The sequence below is a fragment of the Lichenostomus cassidix genome, chromosome 10 (genome assembly GCF_008360975.1).
Source record: "Lichenostomus cassidix isolate B80296 chromosome 10, HeHo_3.0, whole genome shotgun sequence".
NCBI classification, from domain to species: domain Eukaryota; kingdom Metazoa; phylum Chordata; class Aves; order Passeriformes; family Meliphagidae; genus Lichenostomus; species Lichenostomus cassidix.
In genome coordinates, this window is record NC_139491.1 from 7,884,906 (window position 1) to 7,904,667 (window position 19,762).

The following is a 19,762-nucleotide window of genomic DNA, read 5'->3' on the forward strand; positions in this document are numbered from 1 at the left end:
AAGAGATCAGTAATAATCCAGTGCCTGAAAAGGGGCTCCAATAAGTAAGGTTGGTCTCACAAAGTGAGTCTTGCCAAAACCACAGTGCTGTATTTCAGATGAGAAGGGTGCGAGGAGGAATAAATTGAGAGGGAAAATTATCAGCACATGCAGTAGAAGGAAAAAATTTCACTCCATGAAGGCTTGCTCACCTGTGAATGGATAACTCTCCTTTCTCTGATTAATCCTGGCTGTCTAAATGGCATGGTCTGTGGTTAATTCTCAACAACCATATGCAGAGAATTCCAGATGGGACAAAAACAGCCAAGAATGACAATACAGCAGTGCTGGTCAGAGCTGGCAAACTTCTCCAGGTGTGAGGCTGTGTTCACATAAACCCAACTGGACCCAGACTCCAGAGAAACACAAAAGTGTCTCCTGCAAAACTAGATGGGTAATGGCAGGTGCCAAAAAGATACTTAAGTACTCAGGGATGTGAAGACATTTGAAGAAATATTAAAATATTTTTTAAAGGTTGTCAATCTATACGAAGAGTTCAAAACTTATCTCTGCAGTGTCAGAAACCTGAAAATTCCAGGAAACTCCCTCAGGTTTGCTCTCTGATATAAATTTTGACCTTTGACTCAGCTGCCCAGACACTGCTTGGATTTTACATTGGTTTCCCTCATAATTGGATGAAGCTCAGCACTTTCAGCTGAGTTTATTGGTTCAATCAAATCATCATATATATGAACTCAGAAACTCACCATAAAAACCTCCTGGGAATTCACACAGCATCCCAAAACCCAACAGAATAATTCTTAGAAGTGTTGAAGTGGCATCTTGTACAGCTGTCCACAGGAAAGTGTTAAATATCTGTGGTGCTTTTGACATGACCCAGCTCTTGTCCCCTGTCCCTGTCCCTGCCTCTGGCTCCCAGCAGTAATTGCTTCCTGCTCCAAACTGCTCTGTGGAGTTCCTTAGCTTGCACTAAGCTTGATCTATTTTTTCCCAAGCACTGCAATAATTTAGTCTCCTGGGGAAAAGCTGCATGAGGAGTGTTGTTTTCAGGTATAAAACTCAACTTTTCCTTGAAAATTTGTTTCTCTGCTCTGATGTGTGCAAGTAACACAGCAGGATGTTTATCCCCCAGAAGCCTCCTGCCTGCAGTTTTCCATGGCAAACATGTCTCAGTTCTCCCCTGTCTTTGATTTCTGCCTGGCTTACCTATGGGTGCAGGTTGTCTGAAGACTCAGAGTAAAGGGAAAATGTGAAAATGTGGTAAAAATGCCCCAGCTTGTGATTAATTTTTAAATACTATGTCTCACTGGAAGTAGTAAGCAGTTGCTATTTAAATTGTACTTTTGTTATTTAGATGTACCTACAGAAAATTTTGGTCACTTGTTTTGGTTTTCTTTTTTTTTTTTTTTAATTTAAATGATTTTTAAAATAACTCTGTGTGAAATATTGCTTTTGCATTTGTGTTCTGTATGGTGATAAAGCAACTCAGTATTTGCATTGCTTGCTTGCAGCTAATGCTATGCCCCCAGAGGGTCTCTTAGCAGAAAAAGCATTTTCTGTAGAGAAGCCATATGTGTAGAAAAGATAAGATTTGCAATTGCATATTAAAAAAACCCCAACACCATAGGTCAAGTGAACAGCTGGTCAAACTCATGTTCTCAGTGAGCTTCTCTCTGGCCAGGCTCAGCTCAGAGCATTTATGGAAACATGGCACCCATTACAGCCCTGGTGGCTGAGCTTCTATTAAGCAATTAGTAAGAAATAGCCCAGGTGAGAGACAAGGATCACAGGAAAAGCCTTGCAAGCTTATTTAGTGCAGTGAGTTTTTCTGAGTTAACCTTTTCACTGGGTTACTGGGCCTGAAGGAACAGACTTTGCGGCTGGTGCAAGTTTTTCTGATGGTTGGTGAGTTTTATATCAGACAAGTGGATTAAAAAGTTGCTGTTGCTCTGTTCTCATCCTTATTTTTTTGTGCTTGGGGCAAGGAAGTTTAGAAGAGTTCTGCTGGTGGCTCAGGTTTGCTGTGTCTGCCATTTGGATTGCCTGGTGTTAAAATGACTGTTCCACATGACGTTGGTCAGAGGGGTTAATGGACTTAGAGAGACTTTCTGCATGGTAACTTAGTGACTTCTGAATCACCTGAGCATCTCTGAGCTGAGCTCTGGGGCCAGAGATGGCCCAGCTGCCCATGGACACACCAGTCTGCACAGGAATTCACAGTGCAAAAGCCCCCTGAGTATTTGAGGCTGTGAGCAGTGATACAAGTTTGGCTGAAGTTTTCAGTCCACTTCATGAATTTGAATTACTCATGAAAGAGAATTGGAAACAAGAGGCCCAGTCCCCTGAGAGGGTGTCTGGGAGTTGTGGCATCAAGGTTGCTGGAGGGCAGATTTATGTGTTTTCATCATCTGCCCCATTTCTCTTGTGCTGTTCCTTGGCCAACTCATTTGCTGAGATCCTTCTGATTTAGGATATAGATTGTGCTTTCTCCTCCCAGTCACTCCCCTGCTGACAGTGACATGTTTTTTTGAGAGAATACCTGGGAACACAAATCCATCAGGAATTTCAATGAGAGTGGCTTGTTTGGAAAGCAGAAGCTCTAAGTTTTGTACATCTGTCTCCTTACAAAAGCACATCCTTGTGTGTAGGAGAAGGTAATGCTTCACTGGAGAGGTGTTCTTGTATCCTCTGTCTGAGCTCCATGCTCTGAACGGGGCAGGATGGAATGCAGGGATTTTTCAGGTGATGAAAATCTTGCTGTTAAGTATTTCTACTTCATTTCCACTGGCTTTTCTCAGTTTTGCTGGCAACATGTTTGGGGCATCCTCTCTAAGGTCTGTTTTTCTGTTCTTTTCCATCTCAGGACATTAAATGCAGGGATGATGCTGCTAATTTTCTCAGATGAGAAGTGATGGCTGTATATTGATTTATTTATTATTTTTATAAACTCAGGAAATGAGTGGTACAAGTTAATTGAGCTACACAGTGATCAAGGAGTGTTAAATACCCCAAGCATTGTGTGCAAGTGGTTTCTTGGTAAAGGGCTGGTCAAATTTAGCCTTAACTGCTGGGTTAATAAGGTTGTTGTTGACAAGCTGGGATCCTTGGTGAAGCTCTGTGAAGCTCCTGTTATCCCTGAAGGAGGATGGATGAGGAGGGATTCCCTTCAGAGGGGTCTACAGACTGCCAGAGACACTGCCTTGGGCTGTCAGCCCTTTTGTTGGTCTAACAAGGGAAGATGTGCATGCTGAGACAACTCCAGGCACTCTGCTCATCCCTCATGCTGATTTGAGGGGAAAAAAAAAGTATATTATGGAGTGCTTCTTCCCTAATTCATTTTCAGTTAATGGGTAAAAATAGCTGGCACAGCTTGAAAAGTGCAGCACGTGGAGTTTGGGAAAGTCTCAAGTCACAGTGGGAAGAGTTAAACTGCACTTAGTTAGTCTTGTTAATCTGATTTATTGTAAGCGAAGGCACTCCAAGCAAAACAACAATCCCTTAGATTTTTGTGAGAGATCTGACAACTGTTTTGCAGAGGCACATGATAACATTTAGGAATATTAAAAAAGCATATATAATTGCCTCCTAGGAGAGGCATTGTGCAGTGGAAGTCAAGAGAGTAGAAAGTTGTAGATTTGATGACTAACAGTAAAGAAAAGCTGAACTCTCAGAAAAAGTATTATGGAAGTGTGATGTCTAAAGATTATTTTCACACTGGCAAAATATTACACGAATATTTGAGTAAATCGCTTGTTTTCAAACTCAGGGATAAAATTTATTCAGCAAGAGACAGACTTCTCACTTTCTTGAGTAGCAAATATTGGACTTTATCTTTGTATTTTAGGGTACAATGGGCAGGTAAGTAGAGCAGCTCTTAATATTAAAGATGGGGAGAAGCTTTAGCCAATGGAAGTTTGTTTTATTTTATTTTTAAAAGCCCACTTGATCCTGAAATTTGTCAGAAATTTGGCATCGACCAGATCAGGATACAAAAAAAGTAAATGTATTTATTTTGGAAGGACAATACATAGAAAATTAGTCTGGGATGGGAAGAAACATGGATTTTACTAGGTGTGTATCTGTGGGATGCAGCCTTTGGGCTCTTCAGCCTCACTCTGGGGCTTTCCTTTTGTCCTGATGGCAGCAGGAGTCCTTGGGACAGTGCTGCAGGGGAGCTCAGCTATCAAGAGGGTTGAGAAGATCCACTACATATAAAATGGGAGATGTCTGAGGTCCTTTCTTCTCGCTGTTTGCCCAAAGAGAGGATCTGTGGAAAAATTCCCTTCGCCTGACATCAGATCAATTTCCCAAGCCCTTAATATATGCAGTTTGTCACCCATTAACTTTCAGAGAGTCTGTTTAGCGCCGTGGATCTGGCACTCGCTAATTCTTCAAAGGCCTTGAAACTAAATAGGCTACTCTGTCAGTGACATGTGAAACTGTTAGAAAGATGGATGTGGTGAAGCTCTGCAGCATCCAGACATGGCAGCTCTTGCTGTCAAGCAGCTCTTTGAGAAGGTTGTGCAGGTGGAAAACGTTTTTGTGTGGGAGCAAAGTGCCCTGTGGGGGTCCTGCAGACCTTCTGGGGCTGTCAGCCTGATGCTGGAGAAGGATTTGTCCTAGAACCCTTGGCTGGGAGAGTTTCAGGCTGGCAGGATGAGGGCTGGGAGCTGCCAAGCCCAACCCAAAGCTCCCTGCCACAGGGAGGTGTGAGGACCTCAGACTCCCTGTCCAGCTCTGACCCTTTCCCGTGCAGGGAAGTGACCAGACCCAGGGTGATGATTTTAATTTTTACCTTGAGAAAGCTGTTACTCAGCATGGAGGTGGTTGTGTGTGCGTTTTGGTTCTATGGTTTTTCATTTTTAGTGTGTTTAAAATATGAGGTTCTCTTCCTTCCATTCCCAGTTTAACTCCACAGCATTTTTCTGAGGCTGGGGGAGCTGGAACTTGTTGTACTTGATACTGCTTTGAAAATCTTGAGGTTAAGAAACACATAAATGAAGATTTAGGTACTACTTTATATATAAATTACTTTATACTTTTTTTCTCTATAAAGGGGAAAAAAAAAGGTGGTGAAGGTAAGTTTTTGATTGTATTCTATGACTTGATAACACCTTCAGTCTCCGTGAGTTCTCTCACGGGTTAATATTTTTATACAAGTTAAAACTGTGCAGTTCCCTCAGTATAATCCAAAAGTCATTATAGAAGAGGATAAATCTAACTTCCAACCTTTAATTTAAAATAAAAAAAAAATGTCCTAGAGGGAGTTTAATCGTACTGTGCTAATCGCTTTCATTATCACTGGTACAAGCACAAGACTTTGCAAAGTTCTCTAAAGAGCAACTCAGAGATGTGCCATCAGCTTTTACAGTTTCAGGTTGCTTGTTGTAGCCCCTGTGAATATGCTCTGTGTGTATCTTGGCTCTTTGGGTATGCAACTTATGCTTTATTTTCTCCTCCCTCTTACACAGAGAGCTCTTCCAGGAATTGCCTTAACGACAAAACCTCGGAGGATCCACCAGAGTGGGACTTCTGAGGATTCTGTAAAAATTTAACAGGGTTTCACAGAAATGGCTTGAAAAACCCCAGATAATCAGACTCTGTCTATGGGGGGCTTAGCCATCTAAAACAGGGAATCTAAGTCTCTGAAACTCTACTGAATATTTTCCTGTAAATTGTAGCTTGTCCTGTTGAGATCCTGAAATTCTGCACTGTTCCCCATAAAAGGAAACACAAGCATTTTATTCACAATCTCCTCAGTCCTTTCCAACTTGGGGTGTTTTGAACACTGGACTCTTCAGCAGAAGGCTTTTTTCAGAGTGTATTTTTTTCCCTAAATGACACAGCTCTGAGAGCTGCTGTACCAGAAACTGTGCAGAGCCCCAGAGCAATACACAACAAGCTGGAGATGAGGCTGCCTTCCAACACCCAGTGCTCAGCATCACATTTCAAGTGGTATTTGAATTCTCTTTCCTGCCAAAGCCTGGAGAATGAAGACTTTCAGAAATGGTTAATCTCATGTCAGCAGGGATGCACATTCCCTTACAGCCAGGGGATCTAAGGCAGGACATAGTGTTGTTCAGCCCTGCAGGACTCAGGTGCTGAGGCTGCATCCCCACCAGCCACAAACAAGGTTAGCCCTGCCAGGCAGAGATGATGGCTAAAATCAGATATCTGTGAATTTCATCTCTATATAGAGCATCACTCTGAGGAGCAACAGTCGAAATATTTAAATGTTCTGCAAAAGCTGAATTTTAGCACTGTGCTATTGTGCTTTTTGGTGGGTTTTTTTCCCCAAATCCCATTTGGGGCCATTCTCCTCACTGGTGTGCATCACTCTGACTTTGTGAAGCTGTGCTAATTGAAAGCAGCAGAGGATCTGTCTCTCTTGTGTTACGTTTAAAATATTCATACAATTAAACAGCGCTTTGAAGTGCTCCGGAGCTAGATGCTCTCTGCTTTACTTTGGGTGGTCAGGAGATGAAAATGGAAATGTTTTAATTGGATTTGGTCCTAAGAAACTGTGCCATGTCCTTGTTGGAATTTCCTTGCTAAGCAATACTACACCTTCTCCTCTCAGCTCGGAGCAGTCGGCCCTGTGCAGGGGGACCAAGATAAATGGTTCATTTTAATCATCTCTACTTTGCAGTGAATTAGGAAGGAGGGGCAGGTTTTATTCACTGAGCTCTATTACTCCACAGAGAAGGATTTGTACCAAGGAAAGGACCCAAATGCGTCTTGGCTGTAGGTCAAGTTTGGATTTGTTTGTTTGTTTTGGGAGTTTTATTTTTGTTCTCTTTTTTTTTTAGTGGAAAAAGCCAATTTCCTCCAACTTCTTGCAGCTGCATAATGGGGTGCCATTTTCTGATGTGCAATATCTAAAGGTCAGAGAAGGCCTTGCTGCTATAAAGCAGCAGCTAATGTACTTACAGAGTGTGTGTGAACAAGAATTTCCTCCCTTCACCCCCAGCTCCAGCCCAGGTGCAGGCAGGAGCTGTGTGCAGGGAATTGGAGTTTTGGAACATTCCCCCCACGGCTGTGCCTCTCAAGAAACTGCCATCACTGGTGGCATAGCATTGAATTTTAAAATGTGTTGTGCTTGTGGATGGGTATGTTTGACATACTTGTCTCATTTCAGATTAATTTACAAATCGTTCCTTCTGTTTTCCCGAAGCTTTCACTCAGTTGTCACATTCCCAGGCTTTGTTGGGTAACATTTTGTTGGTGATATACCTCCAGCATGGCTGGGAAAGAACAGCAGATGAAACACATGTAGCTTTCCCTCTTTGACAGCAGCAAACATTGATGCTTTTCACAAAAAGCTTTTTTTACCTTCTGGAGTCCTAAAAAATTATGTGTGTGTGTATATGTTAAAATAGTATCTGTGTATGTGTATATTTAAATAAAATCACATATTGTGTATGTGTATTTATATATTAACCACTTGGTGATGTTTCTGGAAGGTTAGATGACATTGCAACCACTCAGAAGTTTACTTCCATGAAAGTTTGAGCTGTAAATCTGCAGGTAACATTAAATCCACTGACTTTAGTCACCAAATGAACTTGCCCCTCAAATGTCTATTTCTGTGACACTCTCCTTCCACTGCAGGTCTGTTTTCTGATTTTATTTTCCCCTTTCATCTTTCAACTGCTTATCTGTCCTTCCAGATTCATTACCTTCCCTTTCCTTTCCCCTTACTTCTTTCCTTCTCCTGCTGTGTTCCCATTTTTAATGATTTATTTTACACTTTACTTTATAATGTTTATATCTGCAGAATGAACTGGTTTTATAACCCCCCAAAATGAATACTATAATTTATTTTCCTCGCAGAGTTAATGCTCACTGCTGCTGAACAGCCTCTTGCTGGTGGTGATGCACACCCTGACTGGTGCCAGGTGACTCCACTGCAGCTCACACCTCAGGTTTGGGCTGTGTTGGGCTGGATGCTGCCTGCTGGGGTGACCAGGCTGGGGGAGGAATTGAATAGTTTCCATTCTGAATCAGACCAGTCATCCTTCCATTGCCAGCTCATGCCTTAAACAAGGTGCTTTAACAGGAGTGTGAGCTGGGGAGCATGCAGGGCAGCATTTCCCTGAACATCCAGCTCCTCTGCTCCTTCTTGCAATCAGAATTTGGTGATTTTCTAAGCAGCAACTGCATCTCGATCATCCCATTTAATAGGCAACACTTGGTTCTGTCTGCTGTAAATTTGTCTGATCTGCTCCTGAATTTATTTGTCTTTCGATCTCCATAATTCCATGGCACAGAGTCACTCAATTATGCATGGCAGGGCAAAGGTATTTCCTCCTGACTGTTGTAAACCTGTGGCCTGATCATTTTGCTATGTGCTTCCTAGCTCTTGAAGTGTGGAAGAAGGCCAGGAACATGCAGTGCTGGGTTTATGGTTGGTTATGAGCTTCAGTTCAGTGTCAGGAACCTTTTTTTCCTGCTCCTCAAGGCAAAAACACCTCACTGCCAGCTGAAAACTGAAGTCCATGAATGCATAAGCATTAGTGAGGGGGTGCATGAGGGCTGCAGAGGGTGCATAAATCATCCAGGGTATTTTTAAATAATAGCATACCTCACTACATTCATCTCCCCTGAGTTTATTCCTCAACCCCTAAGTACATTTTGACATTCAGAGTTAATCATACCTTCCAGTCAAAATATTCAGCACAGAACCATCTTGGAAGAGAGCTGCAGCTCCCTTGAGCCCCGACTGGGGATCGATGTGGGCCAGGCAGAGCCAGGGCTGGGCTGATGTTGTAGATAATGACATTTAAATAGCTCCAGCTTCACAGCATCCCCTGGAAATCCTGGTGGCAAGCAGCACAGCTGCTCCCCTGGTTATCCCAGAGCCTGGTGGCAGCAGCTTGGTGCTGGACTCTGTGTTTCTGCTTTCCTCTCCCTCTCTTTTAGCACAACTTCTTGGTCACTGAGCAGAGGATGGGAAAAAGTGGGTGTGCATGATGGTGCAGTGGGCTGCAGTGTCCACCCCATGGGGGTCCTACTTCTTCTCCCACACCCCTGACCTCTGCCCTGGGATTTTTGGGATAGTTTCCTTACACGGCCTGGTGTGCAATGAGAACTGTTTTATCTCAATGCAAATGCAGAAACATTTAGAATCCAGAAGGAAAGGAAGCAGGACACAGGTACTGCCTTCATGAAAATGATGTGACTCCTGGTGGTCTTCACCTGGGCTTTATCAGAGGTCTGCCTGTTTGACCATCCAGCTCCCAGCCCCTGAGACATGGCAGAGGCAGAGGCAAAATGGAATCTCCTACTTGATCATCCATTGACACTGAGAATGCTGCCAGGGCCATGAGAGAGAGGCACTGGGAAGAGCAGCAGGGAAACAGTGCACTTTCAATTTAGCCATACAGGAGGAGCAGAAAGACAGCCATGATGAGGTGTCCTGCAGTGCTCTGTGGAAGGGAACATCTTTTTCAATTATTCCTGTCTGCTTTGTGCAAAGTATCAGGAGTCCCAGAATGCACTCCCCAATATCCCACTTATGTCAACATAGATCAGCTTAATGCACAGAAATGTTATGTGATAGGAGCAGCTTATTCAACACAGCAGATAATTGCTGGGTGCTCCATCCAAGCCACAGACCAAACTCTGGGCAGCCTTAGTACTTTGGCTGTGACCCTTGGGAGTGATTTTAAAACTCAAAATCTCCTTTATCTCTTCCTGCAATTAGGAATAAGAATTATTTTCAGGAGTCATTTGGGCTAAAGATCCACTGTGGGAAGAGACTTGCAAGGAAAACACCAAAGGTGGGCAACCACCTCAGAAATATGGGATGGTAAAGGGAAAAGCTCTGTGTGTGACAACATGTATTTCAATTAGAATTGCTCTCTGCTCTCTGTAGTCCTGGTCTGACACACACCTGCAGCTCTCAGGCTAAGGCAGACAGAAATTTCCTTCCTGCAAAACCCTGCAGACAAGAGCATCCTCAAAGCTTCATAATGCAGCAATGTCTGGCAGAGACAAACTCTCTTTCCCCAGTGTTGCCTCTTGATTATGTTGGTATATACTGCAAAATAAGATAAAAAGTCCTCTTAGCATCAAGGACACTATCTCCCTAGCAATTCAGTACTTACCAGCCTGGGAAGCAAGACCAGATGTGCTTTGTTGCTCTTGAAGTACCAAAAAAAGCTCTGGCTGCAGGCTTATTAACTTAGGAAAGTTGTCCATCCACTGAGAACCATAAATAATCCACGACAGCCTCTCTGCCTCACTCCACATCCCATCTCCCCTGCTTATGTTGATTTGCAGCCAGATGAGATTCTCCTCCTCACAGCTGTCCAGCAGATTATTTTGGGCAAAGATGTGATGAACTCAGCTGGAACCACCTGCTGCCTCTTTGGTTCTTGCTAGCTCCACACAGATATTGGAACTAGATTGGGCTGTTGTTTCTGGGAGCAGGGAAGGCTGGACAGACCTGGCTCTAGTCAGATTCTACTGCCATCTTCCTGAGGATGACAGCCAGAGACATGAACTTTGGCACTCTGCAAGGGGTTCCTGCCAGCTGTGGCTCAGGTTCTGGGTGATTTGGCACTGCCTGGTGGCCCTGGAGATGGGCATCTCCCACCTACTGCAGGAATATTGGTGCCACTTGATGCTGCAGCTCCAGCTCTGGTGTTTGGGTGCTGGTAGGGATTTACTGAGCTCTGATTTCAAAGAGATGAATGTTGCAGGAGGGAACAAAATGAGATATCATCATTTGATAAGATGTTGTATCCACATAAATTTCAGCTCATTTCTGGTGAAATTATGAAACTAGAAACAGCCTGATTGTTTCTGTCTAAATTCCATTTTTCATACCTGATGCTCAGACAGGGCCTTTTCTTGCCTACATGCATTTGCATCTGCTCAGATGGCACAAAACCTACTTGCATGTTAGCAACATGCCTGTTGCACTAGGAGAAAGTGCCTCTTTACACTTAATTACCTGTGACGAGGAGAACTGCCAAAAGGGGCACAAGCAGCTTCAGCCTTTGCTTCAACCTTTTCTTCTTCCTTTGCTATGTTTCCCTGATCTTCTGCTTAATGTGAGAGACTTATAGAGGTTGCTGTGAAGGGGAAGAGAATAATCTTTTCTTCTCTCCAGATAAAGTAATGGCTTAAACTTCAGCAAGGAAGATTCAGACTGAACAGGAGGTAAAACCTTCTAATGGCAAGGATGAGGGTTTCCTGGGGAGGCTGTAGGGATTCCACAGCTGGAGGCCTTCGAGCAGAGGCTGGATAAATATTTATCAAAAGTGCCATAGCCATGGTTGAGCTTTCATGGGGGAAAGGACTAGAGAGAGTAAATTGCTGAGATGCCAAAGCTCTTTCCAGCCTTTTGATTCTGTGAAGCAGGCAAGAAAATTTTCATTCTAATAAATAAATAAATAAATTCTGCTGCTCTTCTGCTGCTCATGCTGCTGCTGTAGGACTCAGAGTCAGGATATGAATTACCTGTGCCAGGAAATGTGAGCTGAGCAGAACAGAACAGGACAGAATATACTTTCCCAGATGGTACAAGTCGGCAGCTGTGATGTTACATGGATCAGCTGCAGTTTCTGAATGTCTTCACTGTCCTGAACACAGCAATAGGACACAAAAAGGGGACAGAAATTCTGATCTTTGTGCTCATGCATATCTTTTTCTGATTTTACCTCAACTTTCTGGGCTGGTTAAAACCATTCTTAGGAAGCAAAATTCACAGTGACTTGCTGAATTTACTTTTAGCTTCTCTTTGCATTTAAAACCTCCTGCTTTGGTAATTGCAAGTCCTATATGCACCTCCTTGATCTGCTCACACTGTACATGTCACAATCACCTCATTTTGTATTTTGCATGGGCAATTCATGCACTTTGCCTGGCCAATAAATCTGAGACTGAGGATGGTATCAAAGCTACAAAACATTACCATGGAGAAATGGCTGCTAGGTGGGCAACAAAAGAGAGGAACCCATTGGGCTGCCTCAGGAGCAACCAGGGATGTACCCTTGACATCTCAATCTGTCTCCCTGTCCTGGGAGCAGCTGTCCCAGCACATGATCGCCCAGCTCTCTGGGGCAGCTGGGCCATCTGCTGCCTGTGAGGAAGGAGCTAAACCTCTGCTGGGAGAACAATTACTAGGTAGGGGGGAGATGGTTGTTTTCCCTGGTCTGGGTGGCAGGATAATGATGCACTCCACAGTACAGAGAGCCCAAATTCCATAGTCGCTGAGCACTCCTCTCCACAGATGCACGAGGTGGTTCATTTTCAGGGAGCTGGCACAAAAGGAGCCTGTGGAAATTCACTTAGCAATCAGCACTTGTTTTTGGCAATGGCTGTTACCATAGCAGATGAGGCTTCTATGACCCCAAGACCATCCATCTTCTTGAACAGGGGAGATGCTGTGAGCACAGGGTGAGGTAACTGGGTTTTTTCCATTGTTTTGCCATGGTCCCAGCTGCTCACCAACGGCTGTCGCTCTTCTCTCAGTTGATTTGGAGCCAACTGCTTCTCATCCGGATCCTATTTCACCTGGAGAATGGCACTTTGTGGGTAAATCTGTGCTAGTCACAGGTCTGAGGAGAAGAGAGGAGCACTTTGAGGTCAGCAGGGTGCTGGAAACCTGTAAAGCTTGGCAAATTTTTCTTTAAATTGACAGCCCACTCATGCGGGTGTTGTCATTGCTGCAGGTCATGAATGTACCCCTTCAGGCTGGGTGGCAGCCTGCAAGAATACTGATTTGGGACTGAAATAATGGCAGTTTTCTGGCCTTGGGCTTGGCTGTGTAGCTGTTTCCAAACAGTCCATCATAGGGGAAAAATGAGTAGTGCAAAATAATTGAGGGTAATGAGCTGCTGCTTTATGAGGAGAGATAGAATCTCCCTGTTGGGAGAGAAGAGAGAGTGGGGGAATGCAAGTGAGTTGTACAAAATCCCAGACCCACAATGAGCTCAGGACTGTGGTTCCCAGCATTCCACAGCACAGGGAGGAACTGGTATGGGAGATGGGAGCTCCAAGGAGGTGCTCCTCATGCTTTTGTGAGCAGCAGTAGCACTGCTTGGCTGTGTGGTGGCAGCCACCAAAGCTTTGCTGGGAGAGGAAAAGAAATTGCCTGTTTGTCAGCCAAACAGGGACAAGCTGGTCAGTACTGGTCCAGGTGGGAGCACTGGGCCAGCAGCTGACAAAACCAGCATGGTCTGTATTGTGTGGGTGTAGAAAACAGTCAGAACAAAAATTTATAGGGGAGGAGCCTCCAAACTTAGCTTGGCTCCTTCATAATGCTGGTCTTGAGTCTGATCTTAATTTCACAGTGTAGACAGACAGGTAGACCACCATCAAATTAATCTCCCACCATGGTATTTTCAGTGGATGAATTCCATGCATGCAGCAGAACTCTCACTTCAATGGAAAAACATACAGCTTCAGGGAGATGATGTGTTGCATTGCTCACCTGCTTTAATATTCACTCCCTGAATTGCTCTCTTGGATGTGTTAATTCCAGAAGCCTTTGTCTGCTGCTCTGCTTTCCCCTCACAAAGCCAGGAAAGAATAAATAACAGTGTAATGCAACGTGCAACAGTATAAATGCCCTCTAAAGAACAACTGCTGAGACTGTTGACATGAGAGTTTGTAAGAGAAACAAAGGCAAATATGCTGATTCTGCTGCTTTGCTGCCTTACTCATGCTGTGCCTGACTAAATGTTGTTCCAGAGTTTCATTACTCATGGTTTTCCAGTGTTTCACTGAGGAATAAGCGTCATTGTTTAAGTTATTCTGGTAAATCTCAGGTAGCAGGGTGGGAGGACTCACCCCTCTTCTGTCTGTCTGTCTAAACACACTTCAGTGAAGCACAGACACTTGGTGAGAAATCTTACTCTGTTTCCAAATATTCTGCAGTTATTAAGAGGAGGAGAGAGATACACAAACCACCCCTGATTTCAGCACAGGGCACCATCACTGACTCACCTGTCAGCTCTGCTCAGCATCTCCCTGGAGGGGGGATTGAGAGGAGCTGCCTGCTGGAGGCTCCAGCAGGGCTGGATCCTCACCTGGTCAGAACTGGTGTGAGACCACCAAGAAATGCTTCACAGCCAGGTCAAAATCCAAGAGGAGGTTGGTTTCAGAAAATGATGTAAAGGTACTTGACATTTTTGGGGGATTTAATGAGGGAGATCTGTGTCATCCCATCATCCTCAAGTGGAGGAAGTGGAGGCACAGGAAAATGTTTAATCCAAGGTCACAGAGTAGGTTGGTACTGAGAACAAACTTGGAGCCCAGCTCTGAGCATGGCTTGTTAAATCAAAGCAAAAATACTCCCTAATTTCTCAAATACATAAGGACCCCATAATTTTACCAGGCTGCCCCCTCACCATGACTTGTTCCCCAAAGCTGTTGTACTTCTCATTCATGTTGCACTGTAGAGCTAAAATAGCCCTGAGTGCAAAATTCCAAGTGACACATATTTAAAAGATGAGCTGTGGAAGGGTTAACACATTAATCCACTTTAGAAGCACATTCTCATGATGGCCATGAGACCCCTGAGTCTTCTTTGCTCTGAAACAGTTCCTATCTGGAGAGATGATGGTATTGGATAAGTGTATTACAGCAGAAGAAATTCCCTTGCAATTAATGACAGGAGATTAATAAAAGCAAGGAGCTTAAGGTGGTCAGCCCTCCATGCTTCCAGCTCTGGTGACAGCCAGTGCCACTGCATGCAGGGGTGTCAGGGGAAGCTTGACCCCTGATGGAGTGCAAGGAGCAGATGTTCCTAAGGGAACCCACAGAGAGGATGAGTTACCCCCACTGAGCAGCAGAGAGGAACTCAAGGTCAGTGAGGGAGTTTTGGAGCCACCTTTCCCATTTCAGCTAGGTGTTTGCTTAAGACCCACAGTCTCTCTTTCCCATTACATATTTTTATCTTCCCACCTAATTATCTAAGGCTTCAAAAAGTGGAGCAAAGCTTAACTCCAGAGGCAGTGATGATAATAATAACTTGGCTTTTATCTGATGTTGTCCCATGGTGGGAAGCTCTGGGCTGATCCTTAATGCTTATTGATATTGGTTTCCCTCATGTATCAATCTGGGAATTTATCAGGGTGCAAAAGCATTTGGTCAATAATCTCCACTTAAAACTACCATGGAGCAGCACATTATTTGGATGCAGACAGTCAGGCTGGGGGCTTTGGCAGAGCTAAACAGGGTCTGGGCTCACAATCTGCTTCTGAAGCAGGGGAACACAAAGCAGCAGAAACTTCAGGCGAGTCAAACTGGCTCTGAAGGTTTAGTGCAGAGAGGTTTTGGGTACTTGGAGCAGGGTAGATGCTGAGATTTTGTAGTCTGACTGCCCAGGTAGGTGTACCTAGTGGTATTTTTGGACCTGGCTGCCTCTCTTTGAGTGAGGTCTGCAGAGGTTTCATGTTGTGTGAGATGAATCCAGAGCTCAGCAATGATGTGTTGCAAACTTGGGAAAAACCCCCAAGTCAGGGGCAGAATGTTTCTGCCCTGGGGCAGTTTTACCACAGCCTCTGACAAGGAAAGGGAATTCCTCCAGCCCTTGGAGCAGCTGCTGCCCTCCCCTCAAGCTGGTTGTCCTGGCCAGCACTGGGGAATAAAGGGAGCACTCCCTGTGCTTGGAAATGGGCTGGGATTTAGTGGCTAAATGGTCCATGTAGGGATTACCTGTGGTTGGGGAGGATTCTTGATCAGCCCTAAAATAGACAGATACAATCTGATCCACAACAGGCTTCCAAAGTCCCTGTGACAGCTGAATTAATTGCACAAAGCTGCTCACAACAGCAGCACCTGCACATGTAAAACTGAGTGGCAACTCCCGTTAACAGCATCTGGCAGTTCCAATAGAAGTGTCAACAATCCATGCAGAGGTTATTGGAATTAAAGGGAATTACAGAACTGGTTTTAAAAACTTAATAAGCTCATGAACTCAGAAGGTGGGATACATAGGCCCTGGCTTTCAAAGCTGGTCTAGTGCATCCTTCTGGCAGAGGTTATTTCTTTGACCATCTGTGAATGCTGAGAACAGAAATAAGGCTCTTGGCAAGTTCCTTTCATTCTTTCCTAGAGCAGTATTGTTTACAAGTTCTGTAGGAAGAGAAGGAAGGCATTAGAGAGAAAAAAAGGTAGCATTGGACATGGGTGATGCAAAAGTCCAGATCACTTAGTGTCACAGGAATTTTGTCATGAATTTCAGGGACTTGACAAGCATTTCACTTTACTAGTCTGCTTATAAACAAAGTGCAGCACAGCATCAAAAAAGACATATTTTCAATGGGTTTTGTTGAGCCCTGGCCCTGGTGTAAAAAGCCTAACCCCCCTGAAATCAATGGATTTTTTTACTGATTATATCAGTAGGGTTTCATCTACTAAGCTTTGCCTGGCTCTGAACTGGATTCTGCAATGGATGCTCCCATGGAAATCAAGTTACTGGACATTTACCAGCAGGGTGAATATGAAAAACCTCCTCCACAGTGTGATGACAATGATGTATCCTCACACCTGTGCATCTCACCTCCAAGCCAGCACCTTTGTTCCTTCCAAAATCCTTCCTGACTACTGCAACACCAGACTGAGCTACCCACAGGGTACTCACTGGTTTGATGTGCACAAAAACAAGGAACAACACTGTACTCCAAAATCCTCCACAAACTGCAAACCCCTCTTAATTAGAAGCAGAAGAGATGCAAGTTCCTCAGTGAGTTACTCCCTGGGAATGAAAGAGTGAATGTTCAGCCTCCTCCCCATCAGCTCATCAATCTCTCATATCTGAGGCTGCCATCCTAAGTGTTTCTATTTTTTATGTTAAACAAAGAACAGATTCATGGGTAAACAGGCAAAAATAAGTAAAAGGAATGGAAATGAATTACCATCCTTCATTAGGCCACTCCCTGGGTCCTTCATGCTGACATGAAATATGCCAGTGTAAAGTCTTTGCTGCTTTGCATGCCTGCTTCAGGAAACCTCTTACAAACATTCCCTTTAGTATTTCTCTTCATAAACTTAAATTAGTATTTCTAACAGAGGCTGCAGGCAAGGAAATGCCAGCCTATCTGGCCTGGGGAAGCAATGCCTTTTTCAGCTCTGCAGCAGCATTAAGTGAAGGGAGGCAACCATGGGCTGCTGGTTTCCACCTACAATTTGGCACTCGTGTGCTGTGTAGCCTTGGGCACATCATTTAAACTTCCCATCCTTGTTTCTTCTGTTGTAAAGCTGCAGGATAAATACCTGCCTTCCCTGCCTCTCTCTGCTGCCAGGGGTTTTATACAGTGTAATAGAAATGGGTTCAGTTTTATAGAAAAATGAGTTAAAGACCCAGGCAGTACCACTCTCCTTTTAGCACTGAGTTATGTGTCCATCAAGCCCAGCTTTGGGCAACAAGGAGAATAAAGTAGCAATGTCATATCGCTTAGACACCTGGTAACTGCACCATTTGTAAAGTTTGCCCAATATGAGCGGGGAGACAGAGGAAGAAAGGCAAAATTTTGGTATATCTGGAATTTGTGCATTGCTGCTTTTATTGCAAATTCTTCTCAAAGCAGCTGAAGGTCTGGTTGGCCTTGAATATTAGAAGAAAAAAAGGAAATCTCCTGCTTCCTTTTGATATGTGTTTCTTCCCTTTGAAAAAGTGCAGAGGAAAGACAAACATTTGGAATGTGCCTGTAATCTGTGCCCTTCCTCTCACCAACTGGCAGCAGAAAAGCTATATACACAACCGACAGGATTTCAATGGGTTTTTGAATTTTCAGAGTTGGAATAATGTCATCACTGTGTAACATTGCCAGATTCTCTGATCTCCACAAAAATAAACTGTATCCATAATGTTAGGGAACATTTCTCATTTGCAATAATTTGCATCCCTAAGATGTGCATTAGAAAGGCAGAACTCTTTGGAGAAGCTGATGTTCAGCGTGCAGGGCTGCCCAGTGCAAGCACATGCTCACAAATGCTGAATTCCTAAAGGAGCAGGGAACAAATAAGGGGAGAAAATAGTTTCCAGAGGCCCTTGGAGAACGTTTCAAGGACTAACAGAGTTGGAGGGTGGGGTGGCTGTGGAGCAGCTGCCTCTGGAGGGTGTCAGAGTTGGAGCAATGGCCAGAGCAGGGCTCTGCTGCCTGCTGGGTCTCAGTGCTGGCTGTGTGTGATGTGGAGCCCAGGCTGCCTGGGGAAACATCCCAAACCAGCTCCAGCTCAGCCAGGCTCAGCCCAGCACCGACATGGGGAGCCTTAGGGGTCATTTTCATCTTCCGTGAGTGATCCTCAGAAATCCTGTGACTCTGCTGCCCCCAGAGCTGAGAGAGCAGGCTGCTGTGATTGTGGTTGGATGCAGAAGAATTAGGTATTTGCTGTGGTTACCTCGGTGGGAGCTGCTTGTGCCTGCTTTGGTGTGTAGGGGGCTGAGGGACACCTCCCCCAGGCTGGGTCAGTGTCTTTGTTCAGTGCTCAGGTTTTGAGGCTGTTAGGACATTGGGGCACTTATCTGGATTCCTGCCTGACATGGCTCCTAGCAAAAAAAATGAGTTTTTCAGCTGCACTGCTGCAAAATATGTGTCTGTTTTTTTTTTTTTTAAGTCAAGGCTAATAAATGCAAAGCAGATGGGGAGGTGTCCTCTTCACCCCTGAGAGACAATTCCACCAGCTGCTGGCATGCACAGCAGGTCACAGCTTGAGCAGAAACGTTGATGTCCTCTCACACCTTTTGGGCTGCTGGGCAAGGACAAACATCTTATTTACTTTATTTATTTCTGCATAACAATTTTGGGATGAAAAAGTGCAAGGCAGTATCTGAAATGAACTTTGGCTACTCCATTCCCAAGGAAGAAACAAACTAATTTTGCTTCCAGGCTCAGATTGTGCACTCGGTTCCAGCGCAGACAACAATTTTTAAGGAAACTTCTTGAAGCGAAGATTTTAATGAGTTCTCAACACCATATCACATCCCTTGGATTTGCACCATTTGAACCATATTTCTGGAGGTAATTTTTCAAAGTGTTGCACAGCACTTTGTCTGCATGAATGCCTCTGCAGGAGTGATTCATACTTCTAAACTGTGGATGTACAAAAGGGGTCCAGGCATTTGAACAAAAAAGTGTGGCAATTTTCTTGTTTCCAAGGAAGGTCAGTTTATCATTTGTTCTGGAGAAAATTACACAACTGTTTTCATCCTCCCCTGGGACAAAGACTGTCGTGGACTGCAGAGTGTTGTGCCCTGCAGAAGAGGCACAATCAGATCCCCAGCTTGCACCCTGCCCAGAGACAGAGGAGCTGCCTTGGAGGCATTCAATTATTGTTTTTAACATTAAATTATTGTTTTGCAGCAGGTTATCAGAAGACCTGTGGATGGAGATCTGCTCTTCCCCTGTGCCTTCATCTCCCTTGTTTCTGGGGTATATCCACAAACTGGAGTTTGCTCTGACAGCTCCAAACAAAAAGGAAACCTAGGAGAGCACAGCGAAGTTTCATTCACTGATATAATCACGTCCTAAAAGAAAATATCCCTCTTGTCCTGGAAATGGATCCATTAAATAACTCTCCAGTGTTCTCAGTTCAGTGTTCAGCCTGAGCATTTAAACCCTTTAAAACAACTAGGGAAGCCATCTGATTTCCCTGTGTCAGTAATGATGCCGCAGCTTTGAGAAATTAATTTCTTCCCCACTGCATGCTCTGTTTGAGAAATGATATCACATTGTGAGGTACTGCACCAAGCTTCACTGATCACATTGCATAACAGGATGCTGGCTAATGATCCAAGATAATA

General features: G+C 44.2%; 1 long non-coding RNA gene across 1 annotated transcript; it reads left to right on the top strand.

Annotated features, from left to right (window-relative positions):
- Window positions 1-1,802: 1,802 nt before the first annotated feature.
- Window positions 1,803-18,980, top strand: LOC146432653 (uncharacterized). The gene is made up of 2 exons (XR_014854181.1): window positions 1,803-1,905; window positions 18,849-18,980. It is a non-coding gene; the product is annotated as an uncharacterized LOC146432653 (long non-coding RNA).
- The last annotated feature ends 782 nt before the right edge of the window (window positions 18,981-19,762 follow it).